General features: G+C 46.4%; 1 protein-coding gene and 1 non-coding gene across 2 annotated transcripts in view; one reads left to right on the top strand and one right to left on the bottom strand.

Moving 5' to 3' along the window:
- The window catches only part of RASGEF1C (RasGEF domain family member 1C), an 87121-nt gene extending 69342 nt beyond the window's left edge, over positions 1-17779 (bottom strand). The window contains exon 1 of the mRNA XM_047863983.1: positions 17656-17779. The gene's annotated coding sequence lies outside the window, so the exon portion shown is untranslated. The remainder of the gene's footprint in view (positions 1-17655) is intronic.
- On the top strand, positions 11523-11628 carry LOC125147017 (U6 spliceosomal RNA). The gene has a single exon (XR_007144963.1). It is a non-coding gene; the product is annotated as a U6 spliceosomal RNA (small nuclear RNA).
- Positions 17780-18048: the final 269 nt, after the last annotated feature.

The following is an 18048-nucleotide window of genomic DNA, read 5'->3' as shown; positions in this document are numbered from 1 at the left end:
ATTTTTTTAATGTTTATTTACTTTTGAGAGAGAGAGACGGAGCACAAGCAGGGGAGGGGCAGAGAGAGAGACACAAAATCTGAAGCAGGCTCCAGGCTCTGAGCTGTCAGCACAGAGCCAGATGCAGGGCTCAAACTCATGAACTGTGAGATCATGACCTGAGCTGAAGTTGGATGCTCAACCGACTGAGCCACCCAGGCGCCCCCCTAGTCAACTATTTTTGATGGAAACTTAACATTAAAACTGAGATGTGTGGTAAGCACTAAATGCACATCTGATTTTGAAGACAGTATGAAAAAGGCTGTATCATTGTATTATATTGATCACAGGTTGGAATGGTAACATCTTGGAGATACTGAGTTACATAAAACTGGGTTACATGTCTTTTTAAAAACATGCTTATTTATTTTTTTGATAGAGAGTGTGAGTGGGGGAGGGACAGAGAGAGAGGGAGACAGAGGATCTGAAGCGGGCTCCGCGCTGACAGCAGTGAGCACGACGTGGGGCTCGAACTCATAAAACTGCGAGATCATGACCTGAGCCGAAGTTGACACTCAACTGACTGAGCCACCCAGGCGTCCCAAAATAGACTATTAATCTTAATTTCACCTTTTTTAATGCGGCCACAAGAAAATTTCACATGACTCACAGGACTCTGTGGTATTTCTACCGGACAGAACTGGTCTAGATCAGAGTACTCGGTGAGGGCAAGTAGGGGGTTCACAAACAAGATCAACAACACCAGGAGACAGACAAATGCAGAAGAGGGGCCACTCTGCAGGACAAATGTCCCTGTTTCTCAAGGAAATCAGTGGATTAAAGACCAAAAAAAAAAAAAAAACCCAAAAACAAAACCCAAACAAAGCAAAACAAAGAAACAAAGTAGAGGAGAGGGAGAGAAGGACAATTCCAGAATAAAGGAGGCTTAAGAGTCAAAAGATCGGGGTGCCTGCCAGCTCAGTTGGTTAAGCGTCCAATTCTTAGTTTTGGCTCAGGTCACAATCTTGCAGTTTTGTGAGTTCGAGCCCCATGCAGGGCTCTGTGCTGACAGTGTGGAGCCTGCTTGGGATTCTTTCTCTCCCTCTCTCTCTGCTCCTCCCTCACTTGTGCTGTCTTTCTCTCAAATAAATAAGTAAACTTAAAAAAATTTTTTTAAAGAAGTTAAAAAATCAAATGCAATGTGCAGGGCATGTCTTAGATCCTGGTTTGAACAACCCAAGTGTGAAAAGGTATTTTTGAAGTCATTGAAGCATCTGATTATGGACTGGCTTTTAAACAATATTAAGAAATTGTTATCCATTCATTAGTTGTGTCAGTGGCATGGCGCTTATACAAATACAAGCCCTCCACACTGGAGTCACGGCAGGGAAGGGGCAGGCTGGGCGCACACACGGAGGAAAATGAGCTGTGAGGTTAGCAGAGGAGCTGGGACACGGGTACGTGGTGGCGGGTCATGTTTGCCCTATTCTTTGCATGTTTAAGTTTTTGAAATTTCCCATAAGAAAAAGTTAGAAGAGAAAAGAGGGGCGCCTGGGTGACTCAGTCAGTTGAGCATCCGACTTTGGCTTGGGTCATGATCTCATGGTTTGTGGGTTCAAGCCCCGCATCAGGCTCTGCACAGCTTGGAGCCTGGAGCCTGCTTTGGATTCTGTGTCTCCCTCTCTCTCTGCCCCTCCCTTACTAGTACTCTGTCTCTCTCTCTCTCAAAAATAAATAAAAAACTTTTAAAAAAATTTTTAAAAAAGAAAGAAAAGAAAAGAGAGGCAAGCCTGTGACTTTCTCCCTGAAAGTCCCATGAGACATGGGTGCTGTGTGACCTTGGGCTGCCCTCCCTGACTGAGCCAGGGACGAAGACGGCAGCAGGGACACAGGCTTCCTCATTAAGGTGAGTGGCAACACTGCTGATCAGTTTATTACACGCAATGTGCATCTGTCAACAACTCTGCTCCTGAAATTGGTTACAGCCAATAACCTAATTTGTCCCCCACCCCCTTTACACTCGCTGTTTGCAAAATATAAGGACATTTTCCCCAGCAAACATTTCAGAACTGCAACATGCAGACACTTAAAGCCCTTTTCATCATCCAAAGTGCTAATACAATTTGGCTGCGTTCATGCAGAAACATCTGTTTTCAATCCGCAGGCCACCGGGGGCCTGCAATTCACGCCCGGAGCAGCTGTCACACACTCTGTCACCTCAGTGTCTTTAACCCTTTCCACAATCCCCTTGCACACATTCACACAAACCACCAAGTGTGCAATGTTTGATTCTGAAGGGGCTTGTCAGAACAGCCCTGGTATCAGAACTGCTGAGCCGCGAAAGCCCCTGGTGTGGTCAGGACACAGTGCCCCTGGGTGACTGAAGGGCACCACCATTAAACTCGAAAGGACTAGGGAGTTCATTTCTCTGGGGATATGTCACAATAGCGCGGGCCTTCGATGCACTATTAACCTCTGAGGATCATAGCCAGCCACTCCCCGCACCCCCCCCTCGCCCCCCCCGCCGTCACCTGCCCAGGGTGGGTCTGGGTGTGTGACCCAGTCCAGAGCCCCAGCCCCTTTCTCCTGGCTCCTCTGCCTGCTTCTGTTGTGTTTGTGTATGCTGAGGGTTGACAAGGAAGCCAGGAAATGGCTTAAGAAGGTAAGAAGGCCCAGGAGTGCCTGGGTGGCTCTGTTGGTTGAGCATCTGACTTCAGCTCAGGTCATGATCTCACAGTTTGTGAGTTTGAGCCCCCAGGTTGGGTTCTGTGCAGAGCCTGCTTCAGATCTCCTGTCCAGTCCCCACCCCTGTACTACCCCAGCTCATGTTCTCTCTCTCTCCAAAATAAATAAACACTAAAACAAAAAGAAGGTAAGAAGGCCCAGAACCCTCCCATACACCCCATGCCGCACCCCCAGCCTGTGTGCATGCAGGTAGCGACAGTGGTCCAGTGTCTGTCCTCAAGCTGCACACAGCCATACTGCCCGAGTCTCTGATACTGGGGGCCTGGACCCTTGCTCCTTCCTCCCCTCCTACCTGACCACCAACATTCTGCCTGGGCTCCTGGTTGACCCCCTCCAGAGCAGCCGGGGCATGGGCTCCCCCAGGGAGCCTCCCTTGAGTTGTCCCCACCTGCAGCCCTCCTTCACTGGGGTGTGAGCTCAGGGATGCCCTGGGCCTGCTGCAGAGGGGCGGGGGCATGTGGGGGCTGGTGACCTCGTGGTTGGATGAACTTAGTGGTCTGCCAAGGGCAAAGGGTGCCCCATAGCACAGACCAACATGAGGAGTATGGGAAGAAAATATGAGAACTCCTTTTAATATTTTGCATTCACTGAAAGTGATTTTGTTACGTGGGCGCCTAAGTGGCTCAGTTGGTTAGGTGTCTGACTCTTAGTTTTGGCTCAGGTCATCAACTCATGGTTCATGAGTTCAAGCCCCTAGTCGGGCTCCATGCTGATGGTGCGGAGCCTCCTTGGGATTCTGGGTCTCTTTGCCCCTCCCCCGCTCATGCTCTCTGTCTCTCTCGAAATAAACTAAAAAAAAAAAAAAAGTGATTTTATTATGTAATGGTTGCTATGTAAAAAGATTACCTGTAACATATATGTTATGAAGCATGATAACAAGTTAGATGCCTAGAGGCCCTCCACCCAATCAGGCAGGGAAACATGATCAATCCCTCCATTTCGTCCACCTGGGCCATCCTCCCTACCCACCCCACTTCCATCATTCCCACTATCCGCAATTTTTAAAAAATTCATTAAGAATATTTTATCTAACTCACATAACTCAATAGCAAAAAGCACCCAAACAATACAATTAGAATGGATTAATTATGATTAATTAATGGTTAATGATCACTTACATTTTAACTTTAAAATTTGGGTTGAGGATCTGAATAGATATTTTTGCAAAGAAGACAGACAGATGGCTAACAGGCACACGAAAAGATGCTCAACGTCACCCATCATCAGGGAAATGCAAATCAAAAGTACAATGAGATTGGGGTGCCTGGGTGGCTCAGTTGGTTAAGCATCTGACTTCGGCTCAGGTTATGATCTCATGTTTGTGGATTTGAGGCCCACGTCAGGCTCTGTGCTGACAGCTCAGAGCCTGGAGCCTGCTTCAGATTCTGTGTCTCCCTCTCTCTCTGCCCCTCCCTTCCTCGCACTCTCTCTCTCTGTCAAAAATAAATAAACATTAAAAAAATTTAAAAAAAAGTACAGTGAGATAGCAGCTCACACCTGTCAGAATGGCTAGTATCAAAAAGACAAGAAATGACAAGTGTTGGTGAGGATGCGGAGAAAAGGGAGCCCTTGTGTGACTGTTGGTGGGAATGCAAACTGGTGGAGGCACTCTGGAAAACAGGATGGAGGTCCCTCACAAAATTAAAAATAGAACCACCTTATGATCCAGTAATTACACTAGTGGGTATTTACCCAAAAGAAACAAAAGCACTAACTTGAAAAGATATCTGCGCCCCCATGTTTATTGTATCATTATTTACAATAGCCGAGATATGGAAACAAACTAAGTGCCCACTGATGGATGAATGGATAAAGACAACGTGCTATCCCACCGCTAACATATCCTCAGTGGTGAAAACCTGAGAGCTTTCCCCCTGAGGGCAGGAACAAGACAAGGCTGTCCACTCACCACTTTTATTCTACATAGTACTGGAAGTCCCCTCCACAGCAATCAGACAACAAAAAGAAATAAAAAGCATTCAAATTGGTAAGGAAGAAGTAAAACTGTCCCTATTTGCAGATGACATGATACCCTAAATAGAAAAGCCTAAAGACTCCACCAAAAAACTACTAAAACTGATAAATGAACTTAGCAAGGTTGCACCATAAAATCAATGTACAGAAACCCATTGCATTTATATAACACTAATAAGGAAGCAGCAGTAAGAGAAGTCAATAAAATAATCCCATTTATAATTGCACAAAAAATAATAAGATACCTAGGAATAAACTTAACCGAAGAGAAGAAAGATCTGTACTCTGAAAACTATACAGCACTGATAAAAGAAATTGAAGAAGACAAAAAGAAATGGAAAGACATTCCATGCTCACGATTAAAGAACAAATATTGTTAAAATGTCTATACTACCTGAAGCAATCTACACATTTAAAGCCATCCCTATCAAAATACCACCAACGTTTTTCACAGAGCTAGAACAAACAATACTAAAATTTGTATGGAACCAGAAAAGACTCTGAATAGCCAATGTAATCTTGAAAAAGAAAAACAAAATGGGAGGTATCACAATCCCGGACTTCAAGTTATATTACAAAGCTGTAGCAATCAAAACAGTATGGTACTGACGCAAAAACAGACACATAGGTTAATGGAACAGAATAGAAAGCCCAGAGATAACCCCACAATTATATGGTCAATTAATTTTTGACAAAGGAGGAAATAATATGCAATGGGAAAAAGACAGTGTCTTCAACAAATGGTGTTGAGAAAACTGAGCAGCTACATGCAAAAGAAAGTGGACCACTTTCTTACACCATACACAAAAATAAACTCAAAATGGATTAAAGATCTAAATTTGAGACCTAAAACCATAAAAGTTGTAGAAGAGAACACAGGCAGTGACTTCTCTGACATCAGTTGTAAAACCTTCTAACTAGATATGTCTCCTGAGGTAAGGGAAATGAAAGCAAAAACAAACTCTTGGGACTACATCAAAATAAAAAGCTTCTGCACAGCAAAGAAAACAATCAACAAAACTAAAAGGCAAACATACTGAATGGGGGCCTGCTTGGGATTCTCTCTCTCCTTCTCCCCCCACTCTCTAAACATTAAATAAATAAACAATAAAAAAATTATAAATTAAATTCCTTTAACAGAAATAGATTTTCTATTTCTCCTTGTGTCAGTTTTGGGAAGTTACATCTTTCAAGGCATTTGTCCCTTTTATCAAATGTACTGGTATAAAGTTCCTCATAAAAATCTGTTATCCTTCTAATGTCTGTGGGATTTGGGTAACTTGTGTGTTCTTCTAGGCAGTCTTGCTAAGACTTGATCAATTTTATTAATCTTTTCAAAGGGTTTTTTCTCTTTTGCTTTCTATATTATTTATTTCCTTTCTCGTGAGGTAATGTTTAAAAAACAACGTGGTGCACACTGCCTGATAAGATAGTAAGCACTCAGACAGGCACTCCTGTCTGCTTAGCACATGTCTGGCCAGTGGTCAGATGGATGGACAAATGGGTGGCTGAGCAGAGTGGAGGCCCCATGAAGACAGAAGGAGCAGGCAGGTCACACCACCTAAATGTAAACATCTGAATGTGAACAGACCTGAATGCAAACATCTCAGAAATAAACACACAGACCAAGCTCTAAGGCTCGCATGGTCTGGATGACCCTGTGAGGTTCCCTTATGTCCCTGAACCTCTGTTTTCTCATATTTTTTTATTTTTTAACTTTATTTATTTTGAGAGAGCGGTGGGGAGGGGCACCGAGAGAAGGGGAGAGAAGCCCAAGCAAGCTCTGTGCTGCCAGTGCAGAGCCCTACGTGGGGCTCAAACTCAGGAAACTGAAAGATCATGATCTGAGCTGAAATCAAGAGTCACCTAACTGACTGAGCCACCCAGGTGTCCCGTTCATTTGTTTGTTTTTAAATCCAAACAGCATCCAAAAGCAACAGAGTTTGGCTAAATAATAATAATGAAAGGATCACTTCTCTCTGATGCTTGGAGCACCCACACAGGGCCACTGTGTACCTGTGGCCTCAGGCACTTGTCACAGCAACCTCCGTCTGCTTCACGAAATGAGAGAACCGGGGTTCCCCGGGTGGCTCATCTGGTTGAGCATCAGACTCTTGATTTTGGCTCAGGTCATGATCTTGCAGTTGTGGCTTTGAGCCCTGCGTCGGGCTCTGTACTGACAGCTAGGAGCTCGGATTCTCTCTCCCTCTCTCTCTCTGCTCCTTCTCCACTTGCACTGGTTCTCTCAAAATAAATAAACTTAAAAATGAACAATATACTGACCAAGTAAGTCAAGGAAATCTTTACTCTGCAGGGGGCAGTGTTTTGCTGGTTTCAAGAGGCTGTGCTCCTTTCCACTCTTAGTGAGATCTGTTTCGTGTAAAGCAGGAATTCACCAATTAGGATGATCCTGGTGCAGGATGGAAAGGCTGTTAACTGGCAATATTGGAGCCTGTGTTAGCTTTCTCCAAAAATAATAAAACTGAGCACTCCTTCCACCCCCAGTCATGGGCCTTTCACAGATTAGTCCATAAGACTCTCCCTGGCTGAGTTTATGTGGCTTGGGGTTTGGGGCATCCTTGATGGCCGGGTGGCAGTGGACTGGGTAGTAAGGCCTTCCGGAAGTCATGGAGACAGCGGTGTCTGGGTGGCTCAGTCAGTTAAGTGTCTGACTCTTGGTTTCATCTCCACTCATAATCTCTCTGTTTGTGAGTTTGAGCCCTGTGTTGGGCTCTATGCTGACAGAACCTGCGTGGGGTTCTCTCTCTCTCTGCTCCTCCCCCGCTTGCACCTCTTTCTCTCTCTCAAAATAAATAAATAAACTTAAAAAAAAAAGGAAGCAATGGAGATAGACATGACATGCATGAGAAGGCTCCTTTTGGAGCCCACAGAGCTCTGCTGGGCAAGGGAGCGCCAGGCCCCACTCTTGCTATTATTACTGAAAGTGACGCACACATGCTGGGTCTCCAGGAAGGGAAGGAAATGAACACAGAGTGGAGGCCTTCTCTGCACCAGACACTGCCATTATGAGCCCCATTTTGTGTCTGGAACGCAGGGTGATCCTGGGAGTGTAAGAGCAGTCCCCCAGAGAGGAAGCAAGGGGTTCAAAGTCTGGCCTTGGTGATGTGGGCATCTTCTGCTACCTCTGGTTCCTGGAGGAATCTTTGTGGGGTCTGCATGAAACGGTGAGCACCTTTCCCGAAAGAAGGAACCCGCTAAGGCAGAGCCTGATGCATAGGCCAGGCAGCCTGCTGGGAGGGCATAGTGACAGGAAGGGGACCAGGAAGGAAGACAGGAGGGTGGGAAGGGAAATTGAGACCGGAGCCCAAGAGTACCACAGGACACCCCAGTAAAGCCTGCAGCCCCAAGGCCCTGGCCTCTTCTCCCAACAGCCCCTCCCCACGCTGCTGCTGGCCCCTGTCCAGCTCCCAGGAGGGTACAGGATGGGCCGGCAGAATACAGGGTGGACTTCTCTTCCTAGGTATGCATCCCTGTCTGTAACTTTATTTATTTATTTAAAAAATTTTTTTTAATATTTATTTATTTTTGAGAGAAAGAGAGACAGAGCCTAGCGGGGGAGGGGCAGAGACAGTGAGGGAGACAGAATCCAAAGCAGGCTCCAGGCTCTGACCTGTCAGCACAGAGTCTGACAGGGGCTCGAACCCACCAACTGTGAGATCATGACCTGAACTGAAGTTTAACGCTTAACCAACAGAGTCACCCAGGCGCCCTTATTTTATTTTATTTTATTTTATTTTATTTTATTTTATTTTATTTTATTTTTTATACATGTTTATTTACTTATTTTGAGAGAGAAAGAGAGAGAGCATGAGTGGGGTAAGGGTAAGGGGACAGGGCAACAGAGAATCCCATGCAGGCTTCATTCTGTCAGTGCAGAGCCCAATGTGGGGCTTGATGTCACAACTACGAGATCATGACCTGAACTGAGATCAAGAGTCTGACACTTAACTGGCTGAGCCACCCACGCGCCCCCCTGTCTGTAATTTTAAAACAACTTCAACCCAAAACACTTTGCCTGAATTGAGTTTTGAGGAAAGAGTCCAACAAATCCAGATTATGGGAGAAAACTGATGTGGAGCCTTCACGACACCAGGAAAGACAGACAAACAATATGGAGGGACTGTGGTAGATTAAAAGACTTTAATAAACATGACAAACAAGTGCAATGCTTGATCATTGATTGGATCCCAGATGTAAAAATAAGGCCCAAAAGGACATTACTGGGGCCACTGGGAAAAGTTGAATATGGACTGTATAAGAGAAATGTTTTTGTGTTAATGTTTCCTGGGTGTGACACCCGACCTCGGGTTTTGTAGAACGTCCTTGTCCTAAGGAGATACTGATACACTTACACTTAAATGGTTCAGCTAAAGTTATGAGGGCTGAGATAAAACACACACTGCCAGATGTTAACGAGGAATGGATTGAAGTGGGGTGTACACCATTCCATACGAAGTTTTCTGAGTAAAAAGCTTGGGGACATCTCCAAGTCCCTGTAGATAATGGCAGCCACCTAAAGGCAAACTTCTCCATACAGATTGACCAAGAGCGCAAATAAAACCACCCACACTGGGGCCTAGAGCGTGACCAGGAGACAGGCTGCTGCCCGCCTGTAGTTGGTGTGAGCGAGGCGAGAGACCCCACCTGCAGAGCCCGCTCCAGAGAACCGCTGGCATGGCAGGTCGGGCAGAGACCAGGTGGGAAAGAGGAGCAGGGAACTGGGGCCAAGAATTTAGACAAAATGACACCAGAAGGAGAAAGTCCCACTAGAGTGGGGCAGTTCTGAGAGCAGATGTGAGACCAGGTGAGAGGCAGCACTGGATTCTGGGGGGATTCAAAAGGGACAGAAAGTGTGCAGGACCAGGATTGGCTGTCTTGGAAAGGTCCTGCTTCTAGAGGATGTGGCTCAGAGGTGGAGGCCTTTAGAGGGTTGGGGGTAAATGGATAGGGTAAAAAAAAAAAGTAGTATGGGGAAATCAAAGGCCTATAGAAGCAAAAGTGAATGGTAAATTTGGCAGACACCAAACCATCCCATACCGGGTAAGACTCCAAGTAAAGGAGTCCTTAAACCAACAGAAGAGGGCACTCCTGAACTAAGAAATCTGATGTTACCCAAATCCCCAAGGCTAGCCTATGATTGGTCTATTATTCCCACTACCTGCAAACATAAAGACATTTCTTTTTCTTTTTTAAGTTTATTTATTTATTTTGGGGTGGGGGGAGAGGCAGAGAGGGAGAGTGAGAATCTTAAGCAGGCTCCATGCTGTCAGCCTGGAGCCTGACACAGGGCTCAATTCCTCAAACCATGGGATTGTGACCTAAGCCAAAATCATTCATCAGACACTTAACCAACTAAGCCACCCAGGCTCTCCAAGACACTTCTAAGTTAACAGAGGGTAACAAACAGTATCTATACAAAAGCAATATAAGGGGCTGACAATCATTCTACCCACAAACTAATTTACATGGGAATAATGTAACACAGAATCCTGACTTGAATAGCCTTACGAAAGTGTCTGAGACGTGACAAAATACCTTACATATAAACTTGAAAACTCAAAATGGAAATGGACACACACAAAAAAGGTACACACAAAACTAGAATTCCCAAACTCAGGAGAGAAAATGAAAAACACAACATCATCTCAGAAATGAACACTAAACTAGACGCTCTTTTAGGGAGAATAGATTTGACTGAAATTTTAATAAAGTTCATTGAGGAAATGAATGAAAACAACCATAAAACCAAAATGAAATAAAAACAGTAGCAAAGAGGATTATATAGAAAGTGATAGATACAGAAGATGGGCAAAAAAGATCTAGTGTATAGACATAGCATTGGAAGAAAAACAACATAATTAGCAGCATAATGATTTTCCAAGAAATCTTTCTGGAAATAAAAGCAGACTTGAATCTGCATAGTCAACTTCCCCCCACCCCTTGCCCAGTGCACTTGAGAAAATCGATACTGAATGGGCAACTCCAAGATATTTCTTAGTAAAATGGTCAGACTTTAAAGGTAAAGAAAAAAACAATCTTCTGGAGCTCCAGGAAAAATGATCAAGTGACTCATAAAAGGAAGAAAAGTGTGTTTACATCAGACTTCTTGACAACTGCATGTAAGCAATACAACCCAGAGCAATGTTATAATGAATTCAAAGAAAGCAAGTGTGAGCTAGGATTTTATAACCAGCCAAACTATCCTTCAGGTATCAAGAGGACAGAAAACAATGTCAACATGAAATGAATCAGGGAATGTCATACTCATGAGTCCTTCTTGAAAAACCTGTCAGAAGCTACACTTTATCAAACGAAGGAATGACTAGGAAAACTAGTAAAAATAACTATCAGCAAACCAAATCTAACACCATTGTGCTGGATGGACTAAAGCACCTGCCATCCATATCTCCTGGAGTTCACGCCCTGGAGTGTGGATGGAACCATTGACTTTCCTCTAACCAACAGAATATGGCAATAAGCTCTCGTCCTGCAACTAAAAAAAGGTGAGTGTTGCTGGCAACCACATAGGTAGAAGAGCAGATCCATTCCTACCTCAGCCTCTAGATGAGGATTAGTCCTGGCCGACACCAGTAAGAACCCAGCAAAGCCACGCCTGGACCTCACATCCAGATGGCTAACACAATCATATTGAAACATAATATATCATGCCCAAGTGGCTTCCATTTCAGGAAGGCAAGGATGGCTTAATATTCATATTTAATAAATTTTGTGTCTTATTGTTTGCCTTATCCTCTAATCCTGGACCTGGTATCAGGAAATCCATTAGTATGATTAATCTTATCGTGCTTGCCTTGGCAGCACATATACTAAAGTTGGAACAATATAGAGAAGATTAGCATGGCCCCTGCACAAGAAGACAGGTAAGTTTATGAAGCCTTCTGTATTTAAAAAAAGGTGGGGGGCACCTGGGTGGCTCAGTTGGTTAAGCATCCGACTTCGGCTCAGGTCATGATCTTGCGATTCATGGGTTTGTTTGAGCTCTGCGTCGGGCTCTGTGCTGACAGCTCAGAGTCTGGAGCCAGCTTCAGATTCTGTGTCTCCCTCTCTCTCTGCCCCTCCCCTGCTTGCATGCATTCTCTTTCTCTCTCAAAAATAAATAGAACATTAAAAAAATAAAAAAATAAAAATAAAAGATTCATCTTATTAACAGTACTAGGAGAAATATCATATAATTATCTCCATATAGGTCTTCAATGAAAATCAATATTCATTCTTGATTTTAAGAAACCACCCAATAAAATAGGAATTAATGTGTACCCCCACATATACATACATACATCCCCCTATCTCTGTTCTAAAGTCAGTACCTCTCTCTCTCTTTCTCTTTTTTTTTTTTTTTGACATGCAAGGCAGAATGTTACTCACTTTTGTGTTGAACAGTGTAAAAACCACAAAATCTGGATTGACTTTAGGTAACAATAATTTAAAAGATAGAAATCCCCTATTACAGAAATTTTTAAATTACCTATTTGACAATTTATACAATAAATGAAGAAAACTAACACTAGAATAGGCTAGGGATCAACCAACACAATACAACATGTTAACACATGTGGCCAAAGGATGGATGTGTATCCTGTGTTACCTTCCATGTAACATCCTGGCTGGTGTTTGTTTTATTTTGCGGGGGGGGGGGGGGGGGGGGGCGCTAAAGTCAGCATCTCCTGTAACAGGAGAAGTACTAGAGACTTTTTTTCCTAACCTCAGGAACAAGGGAAAGAGGCCCATTATACCTAATATTTAATATTAAATGGGAAGGGTGTCAGGTGGCTCAGTCGGTTGAATGTCCAACTTCTGATTTGGACTCAGGTCATGATCTCTCAGTTCTGGAGCTCGAGCCCCACATGGGGCTCTGTGCTGACAGTGTGGAGCCTGCTTGGAAGTTTCTCTCTCCTTCTGTCTCTGCCCCTCCCCCACTTGTGCTCTCTCCCTCCCTCTCTCTCAATTAATAAATAAAAACTTAACATGTTTTTAAAAAGTTTTTTTTAATGTTTATTTATTTTTGAGAGAGAGACAGAGCGTGAGTGGGGGAGGGGCAGAGAGAGAGGGAGACATGGGATCCGAAGCAGGATCCAGGCTCCAAGCTGTCAGCACAGAGCCTGACTCGGGGTCGAACTCATGAGCCACAAGATCATGACCCAAGCTGAAGTCAGAGGCTTAACCAACTGAGCCACCCAGGTGCCCCAATAAATAAAAACTTAAAAAAATAAAAAAATATTGAATGGGAGGTATTTAGCCAATTTAATTAGGTAAGAGAAAGCAAGTAGATGCATAAAAATCAGTAAAGAAGAAGTCAAACTATTTCAAGTTTCAGATGATAGAATCCCTAAACTCTCTAAAAGGATTAATGCTGAAATTAATAACAAAATAAATTCAGTGAGGTAGGTGCACACAAAACAGCACACATACACACACATACACACACTGACCCATTCTAGACAGGATGGAAGAAAAAAATTATAATAACAACAAACAAAGCCACATCCTCATGAATAAACTTAATAAAAACATGTGAGGAAAACTTCAAAATGCTCCTGAAAGTGGTCTTGAACAAATAAGACTAAATAGTATTTTTTTATTAAAAAAATTTTTTTTAATGTTTATTCATTTTTGAGAGACAGAGCACAAGTTGGCGAGGGGTAGAGAGAGAGGGAGACACAGAATCAGAAGCAGGCTCCAGGTTCTGAGCTGTCAGCACAGAGCCTGACGCGGGGCATGAACTCACGAACTGTGAGATGATGACCTGAACCCAAGTCAGACGCTCAACCGACTGAGCCACCCAGGCGCCCCAAGACTAAGTAGTCTTGAACACACAGAAAGATGTTCCTTGGTTTTGGATAAGATGGCTCAACTTGATAACGGTGTCAATTACCCTGAAGTTTGTCTGTAAATGTGATATCCCAACAAAAGATAGTGGCCACACGCAGGAATAGCTAGGATGCCCTGACACAGAAGCAGACAGAGGAGGTCTAACTCTACCAGATATTCAAACACAGTAATGGGAGTTGAGTTCAATCTCTCCCTCCTATTGCAACAATTGTGGATGAAGCCCTTCCTTGCCTTTTGCACACACATGCGCAACATAATGACGCCTTTACAATGCCCACCATGGGGTACCAGCACCTGAAGAGACAGAGCTGGTGAGACAGACTGGAAAGCCCAGAATTAGGTCCAATGCATTTGGGTGTTTATTATATGACACGGGTGCATTTCAGATCACTGGGGAAAAGACAGCCTCTTCAATACATAGTGCTGGGATAGAGATACAGACATTTGGAAGAAGATTCAATTGGATCCATGAACCAAACAAGCATTAGAAAACACACGTAGGGGCGCCTGGATGGCTCAGTCAGTTAAGCATCCAACTCTTGATTTAAGCTCAGGTCATGATCTCAGGGTTCACGAGTTCAAGCCCCGCATGGGGCTTTGTGTTGACAGCTCAGAGCCTACGTGGGATTCTCTCTCTCCCTCTCTCTCTCTGCCCCTCCCCTGCTCACTCTCTCTCTCTCTCTCAAAATAAAAAAACTTAAAAAAAAACCCAACATGGGTAGATTCCATACAATCAGATATAAGAACAGTCTCTCTAACTAGGATTCAAAATCTAGATGCAATGAAAGAATAATTAAATCAACTATGTGAAAATAGAAAGCTTTTACTGGCAAAACCTGCCATAAACAAAATTTTTAAAAAACTGGGAGCAACACTTGCAAAAAAAAAATAATAATAGATAAAGCACTAATCTATGTATTTAAACAAACTTCAATCCAAGGGGGAAAAAGGACCAAAAATCTAATAGGAAGCGGGCAAAATAGGCAATTGACAGAAAAAGAAGTTAAGTGACTTGAAATTGTATACAAAGATGTCCAGTTGCATTCATAATAGAAAGGTAAATTAAAACACACTGAAATACTATTTCCTGGCTCCAAGAGAGGTTGCAGGGGAAACAGACACAGCCATTCACTGCTGGGGAAAGGGGAATTTGGGAGTAGCTAACAAAACAAATACATATTTATTCCTAGGAATTAAAGATACACCTTCACAAATGGAAACAACATGTATGTGAGGCTATCCTTAACCTACTGATTGTAATAACAAAGGCCTGGAACAAACCAAATGTCCCTCTGCAGGGCACAAGCTGAGTAAGTATGATACAGCCAGTCCGTAGCGTAGGTCCTTGTACAAAACCAAGAGGAAAGTCTCTATTAACTGGTAAGGAGACATTTTTAATTGCAAAAAGCAAGGTGCAAAAGAGATGGATATGTTAATTGTGTGATAACGCATAAATGGACGAATAAACCAGAAGTGGTTTTAAGTGGTTACACCCAGTGTAGGAACAAGGAGGAAGAATCAGGGACCGGATTCAGACTTCTTGGTATAGCTTTTTTTTTTTTTTTTTGAAATTTTGGCATTGAACCATGTAAATGTTCTACGTACTCAAAAAATAAAATTATATCATAAACACTAAAAAGGAAAAAAAAACCCAAATCTCATGCAAACAGAAATAGCTGAAGCTATTGGTATAAACAAACTGATAACAAGCTCACACAGGGCCGACTACACACCCAAAGACATCCTGAACTTGACCTGGTAGGTTTTGGTAAGCAGTGGTTTGGATGTAGTGACTCTAAAACTCTTTGGGATATATTCTAAGACTAAGCAAATGATTACCTATGTTGATGTTTGGGGAGAACCAGGTTCTTACTGTGGGAGGAAGATGAAAATACAAATTTTTAGTTAAAAAACAAAAACCTGATTTCTTGCCTCGGTGCACTGAGAAGGCCTAGAGACAATGACGCCAAGCACTCTGAGCACATTGAAAGTCCAGATACTAGTTTCTGAAGCCCACCCCCCACTCAGAGGCTTGGAGGCTTCTTGGAGAAGTGGCTGACTCTAGGTCTGGGTCAAAACAAGTGAGAGCTGGAACAATGTGCCAAGACCTCTGGGGACATGTCAAAAGGACGCAGAGAGACCAGCCTGAACACCCAGCCCAAGTATCCAGCAGCACCCTGTCTTATCTTTGCGAACTCCCGGCAGGTGCCCTGCTTCCACGGGGAGGTCTGAGAGCAGTGGGGGCCTGCTGGGGACATGCCAGGAGTGGGGCAGTTGCTTGAGCCCAAACCAGGCTCCTCTGGCCACTACCGCTGGCAACCCCACCACCTGCAGAAAGCCCCTCCATACTCATGCCCTCCTTGCCCTGTGAGGAGGGAGGAAGCCTCCACGTGGCTGCAGTCCCACTGGAGTGAGGGTGACTCCACATTGGGTTGGTTCGCTCCTCCTCGAAAATCCTTGGTGGACTCCAGCAGCCTCCTCCTTGCTTGCTCCCTATCCTGCCCCAAGTCCTCTCTACCCACTTGGGGTGGGGGGGCATCCTTGCAGTACACAAACTGTAATCTCTCCCCTCTCCCCTTCCCCCCTCCCACCAGGACTGTGCATCGCACCCAGAGAAAAACCCAAACTTCACAGCTCTGTTCCAGCTCCTTCCACCCACCACCTGTGTCTGCCTCAGGGGCCTCCCATCTGCTGTTCCCTCAGAACTTTTCAGTGGGCTCCCACCTTGTAACTGCATCACAGCTAGTGGTCACTTCTCAGGGACCCTTCCTGATCCTCCCCTTACCAGGCTAAGTCTCAGCCCCCACCCCAGTCTCTCTCTCTGCAATAACTCTGTTTTGTTTTCTTCCTAGCAGGTATCCTTGGCCATGACCTCAGTCTTCAATTACTCGTTCAGCTTCCCTAAGCACTTACTGGGGCCGGGAGCAGACAGCACACAATAGGGGCTCAGTGAATGCCCTGGGTGAGGGAGTGGACAACCTCACCCCGGTCGCCGGGCATAACGGCTGGAGTTTGGCTTCCGTGGTTGGAAAGCCAGCTTTGTCAATTCTTAGTCCTGTGACCTTGAATAAGTCCTGTCACCTCCCTAAACCTTAGTTATTTCCATGGTAAGATGAGGACATAGCTGTTGCCCGCAGGTAAGCCTCTCCAGGGTGCTTCTTGGGCTACTGAAGCCCAGCAGGTCATTTGCCTCAGGGGCCCAGGAGGCAGGAGGGAAGAGGCTGGGGTGAGCCCCTCCACCACGACCCCAAGCTGCCAAGTCTGCTCTCTCCACACTGCCCCCTATACAGAGCAGAGCATGGGACAGGGTTGGGAGCACACCTCACCACCTCCCCTCCAGGCCTGCCTTTCCCTACCTGAACACAGAGAGGAGTGGACTAGGGGTCCCCTGACCCTGTCTGCTGCCACCGTGTGAGGCACCACTCAGAATCCCAAGCTGACTCCACTGTCCCTGCAGGCTCTCTGCTCGTAGCATTGATCCTTTCCTCAATCCGATCCCAGCTTCAGAGACAACACCCTCTTTCTCTCATTCACAAGCAACCGGCAGGTCAGCTGTTCCCATTTCATAGACCGGGAAACTGAGGTCCGGCGCGGGGTGGAGGCCTTGGGTCCAGGCTGGCTTTTTCTGCCACTCCGGTGGAGGCAGGAGGTGGCTGCTCACCCCGAGTGAGTGGCGGGGGGCGTGCAGCAGAGCCAGTCTCTCGCCCCGGCGGGCGGCCGGGGGTGTGCCCTCCGCCGGTGGCCTCCCCGCCGCCGCCCTGGCGCACGCACCCTGCAGCCCCCTCCCGCCGTTCCCCCCCACCCCCCTCCGCCGCTCCGGCCGCACACTCCCGCGCGCCGCGTCTCCGGGGCCCGCCAACCGGCCGGCCACGCGCACTGTCACCCGCGCGCGCACCTGTGCTCCGGGTCAGGCCCGCGCGTCCCCGCGCCGCGGCCCGGACGCCCGCGGTCCCCGCCCGTTCGCCGCCCCGCACCTCCCGCCTCGGCACCCGCGCCCCGCCGCCGCCCGCAGCCCCTCCCCAGCGCCCGCAGCCCCGCGCCCTTGCCCGCAGCGCTCGTGTTCCGCCCGGCCGCGCCCCCACTCACCGGCTCCCGGCGCGCTAGGACCCCGGGCCCGGCCCATGGGCAGCGCCCGTCGCTCTCGCTGCGAGCCGCGGCGCCTCAGACCCGGGGCGCTGCCCGTCGCCCGCTGTCAGCGCGGCTCCCAAGCGCAGCCCGCCGTGCGCTCAAGGCCGGCCCCGGAGCAGCGCGGCGCGGCGCCCCCTCGCGGCCACACGGGGAAGTGCGGGCCGCGCGGGCCGCGGGGTGGGGCTGCGGGCGCCCTGGCCAAGCAGCGCCCTTGCAGCTCCTCTCCTGGGGCCTCCGGTTCCGCGGGCCGCCCTGCCCACGCGCCTCTCCTCTGCTCCAAGCCTCAGGGTCAAGGCTGAGCGTCTAGCCCTGCGTTCAGGGCCCTCCTTTGCTGCTCACCTCCCACCCCTG

This window comes from Prionailurus viverrinus, chromosome A1 (assembly GCF_022837055.1).
Source record: "Prionailurus viverrinus isolate Anna chromosome A1, UM_Priviv_1.0, whole genome shotgun sequence".
In the NCBI taxonomy this organism is placed as follows: Eukaryota; Metazoa; Chordata; class Mammalia; order Carnivora; family Felidae; genus Prionailurus; species Prionailurus viverrinus.
Note: the sequence above shows the minus strand (reverse complement) of the source record. Positions and strands in the feature narration are given on the sequence as shown.